The following is a 16229-nucleotide window of genomic DNA, read 5'->3' as shown; positions in this document are numbered from 1 at the left end:
TGCTGTTGCCATGGCCGCTTTCATACTTTTTGAATTCCTCTTTTCTGACTCTATTCTCTGGTGACCACTGATTAAGTGGGTGCTGCAGTGGGCATTGGGTCTCTTTACCATCTATTGTACACGTTTTCTGTTTTGGCAGGCATGTGGCTTAGTAGGATCAAATACCACCCTTTATCCAGGGATAGAACAAGATTGGCTTGTGTCAATCAGATAATGACATTTTCCTCTCCTTGATGATCATTTCCTGGGAGGATATGTGATTAATGTCATCCAATGAGTGTGGAGCCAGCTTTGGGGAAAAGATGACCCAACAGAGAAAGATCCAAGAGAATAGTAGGGAAGTAAAGTCAGACCCCACTTCAAACTATTACAGAGACTATGTTATTTTTACACATTTTAGTTCTATGGACCAATAAATTCCCTTTGTTGTTGAGACAGTTTGAATTTGCTTTATCACTTGCAGCCCAAAACATCTTTCATGAAAAAAAAAATCTACTGCTTTTTTTCTTCCTCTAGCCTTGAACTGATCCTACATTTCACTCTTAATTCCCCTATTGTTTCCTTGGCTTCCAACACTTGGTGCAATTATCCAACACCCATGGCTCAGCCTGCCATTATCTCCCCAAAATATCATCAATAATTGACCATGGAAAGATCCAGTCATCCAGCTTACTAAACCCTTCTTAGACATAGGGAATTATTACTATAAGACATCTTATAACCATGCCCCCAAATAGCATCTTTCAAATATAAACTCCAAAAATGGTGCCACGTTCTAAATTACATAAAAAACTGCAAGGCAAGAAAATGTTCAAGAATAAGCTTAGTTCTGGAACTGGTGTGTTCAGGGTGGATAGTTATCCCACTGCAACCCCAAATTCTTTTATTTATAAATCACTAGCTGTGGAACCTGGGAAGTGTAACTTACAGCAAATTACATTTAGTGTCATTCACCTTGCATTGATCTCTAAGGGAACAGTCATTTTCATTCACAAGATCCAGTCAAGTGCAGATCTATGCCTTTCATATAATGGCTATTCTTTATCATCCTCCAAATAGCATGAGAAGAAAGACTGACCTGGCCAAGTGAAAAGTTAGAGTAGGTGTGACAAGGCCTTTTTTTTTTTTAATGTGGGCAGTGATTAAGAACTGAAGTGGGTGACTCAGGGAGGTTTGGAAATATATTTATTTGGAGATCTTTAAAAATAAGGTGAATTCTCACTGGTCAGACATAGTCTAGATGAAGATTTGCTTAAAGGGCAATGGAAAAGAGAGTCTTTGGAAGCCTGAGAATGGACACAGGAAGGCATATACTTAGATTCTTGATAAAATACAAGAGATTTCAGAGTGACTCGCACTATAAGCATACAAGCAAACATTTCTACCCCATGAAGGCATGGCTTCCTTCTATTTCCTCCTTAATAATAATTCCATAGAATTTGTTGGCCTCTGACATTCCAAGGCATAGTTGATAGCAAAGTAGGTCAGCCTTGGTGGGAGTCGGACTACATGGCACACACATGTTGCCCTCCCCTTGGACATCTTTGAAGTCTCCCTTGGTGGGCTCACATGTGTCAGAAAGTATTTATTATCTGCTAAGTGATCTTGGAACTCTTTCATTTAGAAGTAACAGGCATATTGAATGATTTTCTTGGTCCCATTGGTTTTGCCTATGGTTCCTCTCTAGAATCCAGTACCTTCTCTTCCTTTTTGTGACCATTGGCTTGTTTGAACCCTTATTTCTTGTTTTTGTTACTGCTATGGTACCCTTGTTGGTCTCCTTACCTTCTAGTCCCACTCTTCTCCACAGAGTTGTCATGAAATCTCCCACCTCTTCTTATTCCTTGCTTAAAACACCACCATGATTCTTCCACATCATACATGGTCTGACATCTGAACTCTTTACCATGTAGTAGTGCCTTTGCAATCTGGATCCAGGCCACCTTTCTGCCCATCTCTCGTTTCTCACATACTTGGGGTTTTGCAATGCATCATGCTACTTTCACTTATTGTGCCTTTGTACTGCTCCTCTGTCTGCCTAGAACGATATGTTCCCTCCCTTTTATTCGTCTTTGTTGACATCTTTTCAGCTTCAGCCCACATATCCGCCCCCTCCCTGGCCCCTCAGGCTGAGTGCCCATAGCCCTTGTGGGTTCCCATAGCCCTTGGTGCTGTCAGTTCCCTGAGCTCCTAGGGGGTTGGAGCTATGTCTTACATTTCTACATTGCTGGCATATTTCCTAGTGACAGGTGCTCAAGGAAGGTTTGTAAAATGAATGAATGAGGTAATGGTTATGTGCTATTTGCTCTTTTAGGGAAGGAAAAATGAATGAGTTAGACCTATTCCCTCATGAGGGGTCTGGACTTTGGTTAAGCAAAAGTTCTTCCTTTGTAATAAAATTATCATTATCTCTATTTATTGCTGTTAATCAAAAGCTAGACTTATGATTTTTACTACACAAAAAGCCGCATGCCATGAAGTTCCAATATTCAAGCATACCAAGAAAAGACCAGGCCCTTAGGGCTTGTCCATCCCACATCCACAGGTTACATAACTAAATACACAGTTATCATCATATACCTAGATTTTGGGATAGGCTGGTGAAGCCTGCAAATTGGGTAGAAGCATTCTTTATCAATGTTTTATTAAATAAACCCAAATCAGAATCCCCAACATGGTATAAAAGGTTTTACCATTTAAAGTTGAACATTTTAAAATATGCAATTCAAATTGAGTCTAATAATACCCTAACATATGTTTACAACTGTGAGAAGTAAAAAAAGAAAATTATGTAATTTTTTCATCTAATCCCCATGACAGCCAAGGGTGTAGGAAATTTTATAATCCCCATTTTATAGAGAGATAAATTGAGGTTCAGAGGAATTAAATAAAGTCAGTAACTTTTCAAAGTCACACATTTACTGGTAGTGGAGTTAGAATTTGGAGTTATATTTGTCAGACATCAGGGACTTGCCCTCTTAATTAACCACCTCTGAAGCTCATCCACCAGGGAAAGCAACATGTGCACATTTTCAGTTCTTTTTATTGATACTGTGTCAACAAAAGCATATGAAGTTTTAACTATATAAACAAGCTAGGAAGATGTGAAGCATCAAATATTTAAAACCAAGAATCTGGAATATAAATAAATATGTAGGGAAAATATTATTCTCCTAGCTGTGCCAGGCAGGGGTTATTACTGACAATGTAGAAGATGAAAAAAAAAACAAGAACAGAGAGGGATGAGTAAAGAATCCAAGGTCATAGGTTGAGGGCTGGGGTGGAATTTGAAGGAGGTCTCTCTTCTCTGAAAGCCTCACTGGGCCTTAGTTGCTGGATCTGGTGAGGATATTATTTAAACTTGTCATGGAAATATAGGGCAGCAGTATGACTAGAAATCATGGTTGAGGGAACAGTTTTTGCCACACAAAAACAACCACCTTGCACTCATTACAGTGACTATCATTAAAAAGGCAAAAAATAATGTTGACCAAAATGTGGAGAAACTGGAACCCCTATACTTCATTGGTAGGAATAGCCAACAGTGTAGTCACTTGGGAAACAGTATGATAGGTCCTCAGAAAAATTAAAAATAGAAGTCATCATGCCATTTAGCTATTTCTCTTCTGGATGTTTGTATACACAAAGGATTTGAAAGTAGGGACTCAAAAAGACATTTGTACACTCATGCTCATAGCAGCATTAATCACAATAGCAAAAATTGTGGAAACAATCCAAGTGTTCATTGATGAATGAATGGATGAACTACAGTCTATATACAAAATGGAATATCATTCATCCTTAAAAAGGAATAAAATTCTGATATGTGCCAAAACATAGATGAGCCTTGAATATATTGTGTTAAGTGAAATAAACCAGCTACCAATGGACAAATACTATATGATTCCATTCATGTGAGGCAGCTAGAAAAGTCAAATGCATTGAGAAGAACATAGAATGGTAGTTGCCAGGGTTAAGGTTGTTGTTAATGGGTACAGAGCATCAGCTTCTGCAAATGAGAAGAGTTTAGAGGTGGATGATGGTCATGTTTGCACAGCAATGTGAATTCATTTAATTTCATTGAACTGCACACCTAAAATGATTGAGATATTATATTTTATATAAATTTTAGAAATTAAAAAACATTTTAAAAAATGAGCTAGCTAGGTATATTGGTCAGGGACCAGGCAGTGAACATAAACCACTATGGTCTTTCAAACAGAGGAGATTGTGATAGAATTGATCACACTTACACATGGGGTGGATTCCAGGGATGGCGAGGCTGCCCAGAGGTTAACAGGGTCAGGAGGCTCTTCCAACCCCGAGGGCTGGAGTCCACAGAAAGGAGATGTGTTACTTGATCTCAGAATCTACACCCATGGTGAGGGCTTCTGTCCTGTAAGACCTGGGGCCACTGAATCAGGGTCTGTCTGGCAAGAGCTTAAGCCACAGAAGAGATGCAGCTGCTACAGATACAGTGAGGCAGAGGGGAAGTTTTGGGGTGGGGGGAGAAATGACCCAGCTTCTTGCCTCCTTGCATCTTGCAGTGTTCTACTGCTGCTTCCCATGGTTGAAATTCCACAGAGACAAGTTATCAAGGGAGTCTGGAAATATATTCTCCTGTGACACCAAGCAGAGAAGGGGATACAATAAATGACAAGGAATGGATCTGAGAGCAAGCCGGCAACATGCCACAACATGAAGCTGTGAAAGATTTCTTTCCCTCTCATTTAAAAAAAAAATCTTCTAAATTCACCTTTATAACATGGGGTTTCTATCTTATATATTCACAATAAATTTTATTTAGAAAGGCAAATTTAAAACAATCCCTCTCTATTGAGTTTCAATCACTACAGTGCTCAATGACACTGATTATTTTCAATTACAGTAATTTATTTTCTATAGGTTTTGGTCACTAAAGTCTATAGAGAAATATATTTGAATAGAAACTTCAGAAACTCTCTCTAGGCAGATCAACCAAAGGTCATCCTGAACAAAATGGTATACTGTTTAATTTGGTTTGATTTCTATTTGTAAAGGGTGAGCTCAAATGAAAGAAAACTCCTAACGTTCCTTGCTGGGCGAGGTGGCACTCACCTACAATCTAGTGGTGGGAGGATTGCAACTTCAAAGCTAACCTCAGCAACTTAGGTAGGCCCTGAGCAACTTAGTGAGACCCTGTCTCAAAATAAATAAATAGATAAATAAATAGCGCTGGGGATATAGCTCAGTGGTTAAGTGCCCCTGGGTTCAATCTCCAGTACCAACAAACAAAACAAAAAATTCCTACTATTCTTAAACTTGGATTAGAGTTTATTCTTTTCTGGTCCTTTCCTCTTACCTTTCATTCACCCCAAATCTAGGTTAATGTTCCTTGTCTTTACATCATTATCTTTAGTGTATTTGAAGTATAATACTTTTAAAACTTTTTAACATTTTTTTATCTATCAATTCTTTCATTAAACTATTTGAGAGCAAAGCTAGTATGTGTGTATACATATACACAGGTATATTTATGTGTATGTATGTGTATGTGTGTGTGTACACTATTGCATTTCTATCACTGATAACTAGCAATAACCAATTCAGGGTCAGATACATAGTAGGTACTCAATGATTTTAAAAGAATGAATAAATGAACATGTTATTTAATGAAATAGAATTAACAGGTTTCAGCAACTGTTTGGATGTGGGGAGATGGGAACAAGAGGAGTCAAGGCTGTATTTAAGTTATTTATACTTGTTAATCAGAAAAAAAAATGGTGCTGATAATGTAAACAACAAAGAATAGGGTAAGACTTGGTTTTAGAAAAGAACTTCGTGAATCTGGTTTTGGAAGAAGGGAACTGGCCTCAGAAGAGACGTCAGAGTTTGTAGCTAAAAATTAGAAGTCATTTGTATGTATGTGATTTATAGAGGAGTTATGATGTGGCAGCTTACATTTTCTGCAGAAGGCTATAAAAGTATTTCCTCCTATTCTTCATGCTCCTTTGCTACTTTACTCTAGTCCTCTTCCCAGAGGTGGAGTCTATGTCCTATCATTGAACCTGGGTGGGTCTTTGTGTTTGTCTTGGCCAAGAGCGCATAGCAAAGATGTAGGACTAAGTCATAAAAAGACATTGCATTGTTAAGCGCTTTGCTTTTGGAACCCAGCCACCATGCTGTGAGGAATACCAAGCAAAACCACACTGAGCTCATGGGAGCTCATGGTGAACCTCTGAGGCCCTGGGCTCCCAGCTCCTGGGCACCCAGCTGATAGCCTATACATACTTGTCAGCCACATGACTGATCCATCTTGAATGTGGAGCCTCCAACCTCTACTTAAACTGTTCCAGGTGATGCTGCATGAAGTGGAGATGTGTCATATCCATCAAGCTCTGACTGAATTGCAGATGTATAACCAACAGAAATGATTATTATGTGCAGGGTCTCTGTTCTAGTGCCTAAGACTTTGATTCACTTTTTTTGTTCAGGGTGAGAGATAAGAGGTTTAATTTCATTTTGCTACATATGGATTTCCAGTTTTGCCAGCACCATTTGTTGAATAGGCTATCTTTTCTCCAGTGAATGTTATTGTCACCCTTGTCTAGTATGAGATAACTATTTTATGTGGGTTTGTCTTAAAGTGGATCAAAGATTTAGGCACTAGAAAAGAGACCCTGTGCCTAATAGAAGAAAAAATAGGCCCAAATCTTTACCACGTTGGCCTAGGATCTCACTTCCTTAACAAGACTCCTAACGCACAAGAAGTAAAATCAAGAATCAATTAATGGGATGGATTTGAATTAAAAAGCTTCTTCTCAGCAAACGAAACAATTAATTACATGAAATGAGAGCCTACAGATTGGGAGAAAATCTTTACCACATGCACCTCCGATAAAGCCATTAATCTCTAGGACATAAAAGGAACTCAAAAAACTGAACACCAAAAAAACAAATCACCCAATCAATAAATGGGCTAAGGAACTGAACAAAACAAACACTTCAGAGAAGAAGAAATACAATTGATTGAACAAATATATGAAAAAGTGTTTAATATCTCTAGCAATTAGAGAAATGCAAGTCAAAACTACTCTAAGATTTTATCTCATTCCTGTCAGAAAGGCAATCATCAAGAATATAGGCAATAATAAATGTTGGCAAGGATGTGGTGAAAAGGGTACACTCATACATTGCTGGTGGGACTGAAAATTGGTGCAACCACTATGGAAAGCAGTATGGAGATTCCTCAGAAAACTGGAAATGGAACCACCATTTGACTCCTTGGTTTATACCTAAAGCACTTAAAATCATCATACTATGGTGACGCAGCCACATCAATATTTATAGCAGTTCAGTTCACAATAGCTAGACTATGGAACCAACCTAGGTGTCCCTCAATAGATTAATGGATAAAGAAAAGGTGATGTATGTACTCAATGGAATATTACTCAGCTTTAAAGAAGAGTGAAATTATGGCATCTGCCAGTAATGGTTGGAGTTGGAGAATATCATGCTAAGAGAAATAAGCCAATCCCACAAAACTAAAGGCCGAATATTTTCTCTAATATGCAGATGCTGATTCACAATAAGGTGGCGGGGGGCACTAGGGAAGAATAGTGTTACCTTAGATTAGATAGAAGGAAATGAAGGGAGGGAAGAAGGGGATGTGGGGATAGGAAAGATAGTAGAATGAAACAGACATTATTACTGTATGTATATATGTGACTGCATGACCAGTATGATTATACTCAGAAAAATGAGAAATTATATCCCATCTATGTATGACATATCAAAGTGCATAAATTCATTCTACTGTCATGTATAACTAATTAAATAAAAAAATTTAAAAAGAAATGATTATTATGGTTTTGAGGAATTATACTCAGGGGATAATTTGTTGCACTGCAATAGACCATTAATAAACAAATTGATGGATGAAGCTATCATGAAATTTGTATCAGACAGAGCTGAAGTCAAATTCCTGGTTCTGCTATCATCTTGATTATGGCTTTGGGAATTCTAGCTTAATTGTTGAAACTTCAGTTTTCTTATATGTAAAATGGGGCTATCAATGCTCACTGAAAGTGCTGTTACAATAATTAAAAGGGATATTGTATATACAATGTCTAATGTTGTGTTTAATCTCTCTGATGATTAATATTGATTGGTCCAAAGATGAGGAAGTTGTAGCTTTGTGAATTCTCTAAAGAAAGAATAAACATGGAGAAGAACAGCTGATTAGCCACTTAGATGTGAATAGGAAAAGATGAGTTGGGAAAAAAGTTGGTGAGGGAACAGTCAGGAAAGGAGGAAGAATCAAGACTGAGTGGCCTATTGAGAAGATTTGAGTGAGATAAGGGACAGAGGTTGATGAAGATCAAGGATACAGAAAGACATTGATTTCTGCAGTGGAGAAGTGACTAATGACACATAATGATATAGTATCAACAGAGCAGGAAGCTGGAAGCCTGAATGCTGAAGGAGAGGTGAAAACAGCAATGAGTCTGGGCACATGTGGTATTCTTAAAGAATAAGAGAGTACTGTCATGTTAAGATGGTATATTATCCCTGATTGCAATTTCAGTTTCCCCCACTATAGCGCCCTCTCCAGGTAGACCTTGTAAACTCATCACCCACACCCTACTGGTTTTCCCTACAAGTTCATTTATTACGTTTCTATGGATATTTGTTCTTTTGTGTTTCATATTTACATTTAAATTCCCCATTTCCCAAAAAAATCTCATATATAATTATTTACTGTAGTCCCAAATATTTCCAATATGCTGGTTCCAAAATAATAAGCAAAATAAAAAGGACAAAATGACTAGAAGACTTGTGGCCATATCTAGAAACATGAGATCTACCATTTTATAGATGAAGTTGAAAGCATATCTTATAAAAATATAGAGAGTTTCCCACCTTCATTTGCATATCTGACACTTTTAGCATACATTTAAGTAGTCAAAAGATGTCCAATGTTACCTCTGAGCTGAATGCAATTCTAAGTCCCTCATTTATAAAATGAGACTCAGAAAAGGTCGTTGTGCAAAGTTAAAGTTATTCACCTTTCTATAATAGGTCAGTGAGATCTACACACATATTTCATCATACTAAGTCTTTTTTGAAAACCTAGTTTCCAAATAAACTACTCTTATTTTACTTTTTGAAGACTAAATTTTCCCAAGATGAGATGCAAAGTCATTTCTAAGCCTTCACATAAAAGGTTTTTAATATTCATTCTCAAACATTTATTTAGTTCCCATCATGTACAAGACACTGCATTAGGTGGGTCTTCTAAAATATGCTATATGAGGGAATGAAAAATAATTTCTGGTTTAAAAAGCCAAATTATGAAAATGTAATATTTATTCAGCACTTGTAAGATAAAAGGTACTCACCAACGCACCTCCTCTGCAAGCTCCACACCTCCCTGAAATCTCTGGTTTGCTCAGCAGAAACAGGGCTGCTGCTAATGAGTCAGGAGTTTACCCCTTGACAGCTTTGTACCACGAATGTTAATTCTGACCAGCCATATCTAGGACCTGAGAGAGAGTTCTGAAGTTGAGCTGAGCATGGCTGGTGAATGGATGGTGACCTAGTGGCCATAAGGACTAGTGAGGGGAAGGAGCTGTCCATGGTTGCCCCTCAGAATTCTCCCCTCCACAGGGAGCCATGGGGACTGGGACCTGGGATATGGTGTAAAGGGCTGAGATGGATGCAAAATTCACCTGGGGAAAGTAACAACTCCTCCTCCTCCTCCTCCCCTTCCTCCTTCTCCTCCTCCTTCTCTTCTTCTTGATTTAAATTCAAGTGTGTGTGTTTTGTTTTTAAAGATGTTCACCAGGGGGTTTCTGGATGGTCTGAAGGCAGTTAGAGGAAGCTAAGACTAAAATATTTCTTTCTTTTACCCTCGGGCGGTGGGGGTAGGGGCAGCTGACTGTCTGCAGGGCACATTCCCACCCTGCTCTGATGGAATGGATTGGTGTGCTTGATGCCAGTGTTCAGAAATAGGAAGACCATTGGCTTTCAGATACAGACTATAGAGGTAACCCAGACTTTGTCTGTTAATATAAGGGATATTTTGGTCCTGCATATTCTTTGACCTTATTTCTCACTTTAAGAACTTGGATGAGTTATTTATTAGTTGCCCTATAGGATACACAGGGAAAGTCCTCTGGCTGCTGGAACCCTAGTGTGAGTACTTTGTATTGCCTTTGCTATTTCCAGGGCTCTCATCATATTTTGTAACAAGCTTATGTACTTTTATTGCTGTGGTTTGCAAGGCAGAGGCCATGGTATGTTTTATCTTTGTAGCTCAAGGATCCTAGTAAATAAAGTAAACATGAAGCAAAGAGGCCTAGGAAGGCAGCTAGGAACCCAAAATGGGAGACCCAAATCAAAGTAGAAGGCACAGGGGTGATCAAAATAGAGTACAGGAAGTGCATCCCTCCACCTGAACTTTCAGAAGCACTAATCAAGTCTTAGAACCAGCTCAGCAAAGCTCACAATCTGTATAAAATTCAGGAAGTCAAATGAGTCATCATCTAACTAAGGCAGAATTGCTCCAATATTGCCTGGGCAGAATGTGACTGCACTTTAAAACTGAAATATCCTGGAAATTTTTTCACGTGAACCAGAAATTAAAGTTCAGAATCCTTAGGAACTTTTGTGTGTATAAAGTACACCTATAATTTTGGTCATCTCTTCAAGAAACATGTATGTTTGAAAAAGTGAAGAGTGGTAGATATCTACCCCAAACATTGCCTAGAACAAATATAAGGGTTCGTGGTTGAATTTGAATAACTTGTATTCTTAGGTGTGTGGTATCAGCAAAGCTGTAGAAATCTAGAACTAAGTTTGGCTTTTGTAGCCCATCACTGAAAGGAAGTTAGTCACATCTTCTCTCATCTTCACTCTGCTGCTTCTCTTTTGAAGTGGACTAATGTGGAATATGAAGAAAGATGCCCTCAGTGTCTGAGAAGAAAGAGGTCCCTGCATCTGAAGATGATGCACTAACGTCAGGATGTTTGGAATGGTGTCTGAGCTCCCAGCCAGTCTCCTAAAGTCATACTATCTGAAATCCCTTGGAGTTTCTTTCCCGAGGACAACCACTGTGGTCTATCTATTGGTTTCAGTTGCTATGAAAGGACCATTCTGCAGAAGTGAGGCTGTTACCCTTAGCTACACGTTTCTTTGTGGGAATAATTGTGAATCACACAAATCAGCAGCTGGGCAAGGCACAAACCCTGATTACATATTTTCCCAGTGCTAACCTCTTTTTATAATAAGTTGTGGCTTTTGCTGCTTAGAAGTAATCAAAGGAGAAGGTCTGACGTTAGCACTGGCCTCTTCTCTTTCAGGTAGGAATTTGCTTATGTATATTAAGCTTTTCTAAGGAGTGTCAGTTAAAATAATCAGAATGGTTTGATTCCTGATTGTATTATCTGCCTCACAGGGATGTTGAGGGAACTCCAGGGGCACACTTAATAGATTGGAGTCAGTGTTATTAGAATTGTTTGCTCTTATTATTAGCCTGTAGAAGAGAAGACTTGAGGGGGCTGGTATTTGTCTTCAAATTATGAGTGTTTTTGTTTCATCCCCTTCCCTTATCTCCCATCCCATTCCATCTTCTCCCATTTCATTGGCTCCCCAGACTAGATGCATTCAGACTAACTGCTGAGTACATTTCTATATTAAATTTTATTTGCTATCTTCTGGCACTGTTAACTTCATGATCTCTTCTTTGTTTTATGTTTCATCTTCCATTTTGAGAGTAATCTTCAAGTTTTGATGTTTACTTTCAATATAGATAAATTCTTAATATATGCAACTTTCCATTATGCACCAACAAGATGTTGGGTGTGGGAATGTCTCTATGTGTCTTCTACCCTGAATCCATTTGCAGTTCTTTGTCTCTTTTTCTTAAGGCAGTTTCCAAATGTACCCATGTCTGCTGACGTTTGAAAAGGCAGTAAAATTAAAGCTACGTAATTATGAATACTATGAAAGAGGTTTTGACAACTTTTGGTGGCACTTAATTCAAGTTAAACTCCGCTCATTCAAAATAATAAGCATAATGTTACTTATTATGTAAATGAGGTGGCAAGGCAGATGTTTTGCATCCTGCTGTAGTCAGTAGGGATTAATGCATACAAAGCTGAGTAGGAGGGGCCAGCGTTCAACCTGGGAACATGAATAAGTGCTAAGCAAGAGGAAGAATGATTCCTTTGGACCTGTGTGTTTAATACTGGAGCCACTAACCACATGAAGCTATTTAAAGTTAAGTCAATCAAAATGAAATAAAAGTAAAATATAGTTTCTCAGTTATATTAGCCATAATTCATGTGTTCAAAGCCACATGTGGCTGGTGACTCCTTGCTGCAGAGCACATTGCAGGAAGTTCCATTGGACAGTGGTGCTAAAGATAGAAAGGTTAAAATAGAATGAGAAACGTTTGTAGGTTTTTCTTATGAACTGGAACTTTAGCTATGAAGGTTCTATAAGGTTCTCAGAATGGGAATAGGTCTATAAAGAATGGAGAGATATCGGAGTTAGGATCAGGTTGCTAGTGTCATCTCTGCCAGAAATACAATTGAGCTGTGTTTCTCAAACTTTAAAGATGCACACATCTCACCTGGGATTTAAAAGGCTGATACTGTTAAATGGGGCTGGGGTGGAGCCTGAGAGTTAGTGTTCATAATCAGTGCGTAACTGATGCAGATGCTACTGGACTGTGAACTATACTTTGGGCAATAAGATGCTAAGCCCTTAGTAGCAGTCACCTTTTTTATAGGGATGTCCCCTGAGTTGCCTAACTCATGAAGGAAACTTTTGTCATTGCAGGCTGGTGCCAGGGCACATTTCATAGCCAACACAAACTGAGATTCAGTTTCACATCAGATTCGGGCTACAGAGAGCAGAAGTTGCTATCATGTTACCAAGAAGAAAAAAATAAAGGTGGCACATCTGAAAATATTGAGTACATTAATTTGAATCTGTGATAATTGGGCTGGTACTCTAGTTTACCTTTCCAGGCACTCCATTTTTGCAGATTAAGGAAGGATTTTTTTTTTTTTTAACTAGTATAGAAGAAACTCCTGCTCCATGGAAACAGAATTTGCATACATAAAAATACAGTCTATAGAAAATTTTTAAACCCTGTCTGCACAACTGGAACCACGTAGGGGAACTTTCCAACCAAGTTAGCTTTCACCATCTAAGATTTTTATTTAATTGATGGGGGAGGGGGACATCAGTATTTTTTGACCACTCCCCCTGAGACTTTTAACATGCAGTCAGTCATAGAAAAACTTCGATCACAGCAGAGGTTGTTAAACCTAAGCACCCATCACCATAATACTGGATTATAGAACAGATTGCTAGACTCCATCCCTAGAGTTTCTGATTGGCAAGTAGGTCTTGGGTGGAACACTAGAGTTTATGTTTCTCTCTTCTTGGGGGTGTATGTGTGTGCTGGGGATTAAACCCAGGGCCTTGTACATACAAGTCAAGCACTCTACCAACGGAGCTATATCCCTAGCCCTCGAGTTTACATTTCTAACAAGTTCCCAAGTGCTGCTGTTGAACACAAATGGAGAATCAGCCTGATTCTCAGTCTTGGCTACACTTTGTAATTACCTGGAGAGGTTTAAAAACTTCTGATGCTTACATCCCACCTTCAGAGATTCTGATGTAATTTATTTGGGGTTTAGACGGTACTGCAGATTGTTAAAAGTTCAACGCATGATTGAAAATTGAGAACCACTGATGGAAATAAAGCAAATCTTTTAGTTCCAAAGACCAAAAGCACCAGATTCACATGGATGTTTGTTAGAAATGTAATCTCAGACCCAACCCCAGACCTGCTGAATCCTAATCTGCATTTTGATGACTTTCTCCAGATGATTTCAAGTACAGGCCAGATAAGAATTACTGTACCAGATAGACTTTTACAGTAACAGTTCATGGCTTGTTGTGAAGAGAATTTCTTTAAAGAAAGAATTCTGATATTTCCTAAAGCTTTGGGGAGCAAATAATTTAGTCCAAACTTACCCCAAACTATTAAAGTTATATATATATTTGCACAGACACATAATTTAGTCCAAACTTACCCCAAACTATTAAAGTTATATATCATTGCACAGACACAAACTTGTTGATTTCTGCTTACACTTTAACAGAAGACATTGCTTATCCCAGCACAGGAAACTGTGGGCTTTCAAGTTTCAAGTAGAAGGCCAAGAGTAAGTTTCCCACATGTTTGCATTAAATTTATTATTTGAGACAAAATGCTTCCTAGGTTAATGCATTTTGATTGTAGACAACTGTACACTTCTCATTCAGTGCCAGATATGTACAACATAGATATATTGTTTACTTGTGAAACTTTTCATTAAGCATCAGTAAGAGCCTGGAGGATGGAGGAGTTGGGTGGGGAATATAATGTCTTGAGGGAAAGAAGTTGCTACTTTGTGTTTTCTGGGTAGTATTTAGGGTAATAGTGAGAGCCAAAGATAATTACAATGTAGAAAGACCAATCCTGTGATATGATAAAGCAGTATTTCTTAAACTGAAGGAGGTAGGAATCACTCGGAGATTTGGTGAAACACAGGATCTGATTCAGTAGATCTATGCTGGGGATTAAAGCTGCATTTCCAACAAATTCCTAAGTGTTGGGACACTTGGAGTCCAGGGACCATACTTTGAGTAGCAAGGAATTAGACTGACTACACTCCCAGGCTGCTTCTTTGTATAATGTCTTCTTGGTGACTCAAAAAATCAAGTACCCTGGTATAAATAAAAAGAAGGGTGAATTTGTTAAAAATCTGCTTATTTTTTAATTTGAATCATTTGAAAAAGAGAAAGCAAAAAGTCAAAATTATTCTAGACCCATCATTAATGGAAAGTTAATGGGGATATGAAGTCATTTAAGGCAACTACAAAATAGTAACACAAATACCTCAGATGACTAGTAGGGCAAAATTTTCAAAATGTTGCAAGCTGTCTGTATGCCTGAAGTAGCAATTTACATGCATAATTAGGTGCAATCAACAGTTTTGAAATGTAATATATTTTCTGAGTCCATATTTACTTATGACAGATGCTAAAAAAAAAATCTGTGTCCCCAAGAAAATAGAGGGGCAGAAGAAAGAAAAATATTTGCATTTAACAATAGGAATCTTTAAAAGCATATGCCTAAATTTAGAACAAACTTAGTTGAAAGTATTTTATCTTTTTTTTTTTTAAATTTAATCTTCATTTAAGCCTTGAAAGAAGTTCACAAACACATTTTGGAAGTAACAAGCATGGAAGAATAATAACTTACCAGTCAGCTATTCCAACTCCTGTCTGAACTGACATGTGATTTTTATTTCTACATTGTAGAAGGAAAACCTGTCAAATTCAAAACTTCATTGCACAAAACAACACTGACTTTCTTTCTGTCTTCAGAAGGGGCTTCGTTCTCTGAAGATGGCAGATATCTTCTTTTAGAAAATTTAAGTAAAGATTAATTAAAATGGTAGCTTCTTCCTAAATCAAGATCTTCAGATAAATGCTCAAGGTGAATGTGTCCTATCTTACTCTTTTCAATATAATAGACAATGTTTGTTCTGTGCTCAGGATATTCTATGTAATTTGCTAAGCACGTTATACAGATAATCTAATTTACCATAATAAAAATCCTGTAAGAATTGTCGGTTTATTACCATGCACTGGATAGGAAATAGAGAGTAAATAACATCTTTAAAAGGCATATATCTATATTCTTGCGGGTACATTACTACATATAGGGTTATAATGTCATTTACAAGTACAGTGAATCTTCAATTAAAGCAAAATCATTTTTAACACATTCCCAACCCAGAAAATGAATTTGAATTTAATTTTTAGAAATATTGAAGAAAAAGAGATTGGGTGGGGGTAATTCTGTCCCTAATTTTTTCCTTTTCAAAAGCATGTTCATAGTTGCATTATCCTAATGGGCTGTCTACACTGATTAAAGTGGAGATTTCTGTCAGAATCAGAGATTAAGAGATTGTAGTGGTGGATAGAATCCAATGATGTGCTCTTGTGTGACTGCATTTATTGGGACAGTGGGTCTTGTTATGTGAAAGTTGTGTTAAGTCAGTGCCAAACAGTGAGCTAAACAATGCAATTTTCCAGTTTCATTAGACCAGTGCTGTTTCACATTATATGTCAAGAGAAAAAGCTACTCTCTGAAACAGTGTATGAATAGTTCATTTATC

The sequence above is a fragment of the Marmota marmota genome, unplaced genomic scaffold, assembly GCF_001458135.2.
Source record: "Marmota marmota marmota unplaced genomic scaffold, marMar, whole genome shotgun sequence".
Lineage (NCBI taxonomy): Eukaryota > Metazoa > Chordata > Mammalia > Rodentia > Sciuridae > Marmota > Marmota marmota.
Note: the sequence above shows the minus strand (reverse complement) of the source record.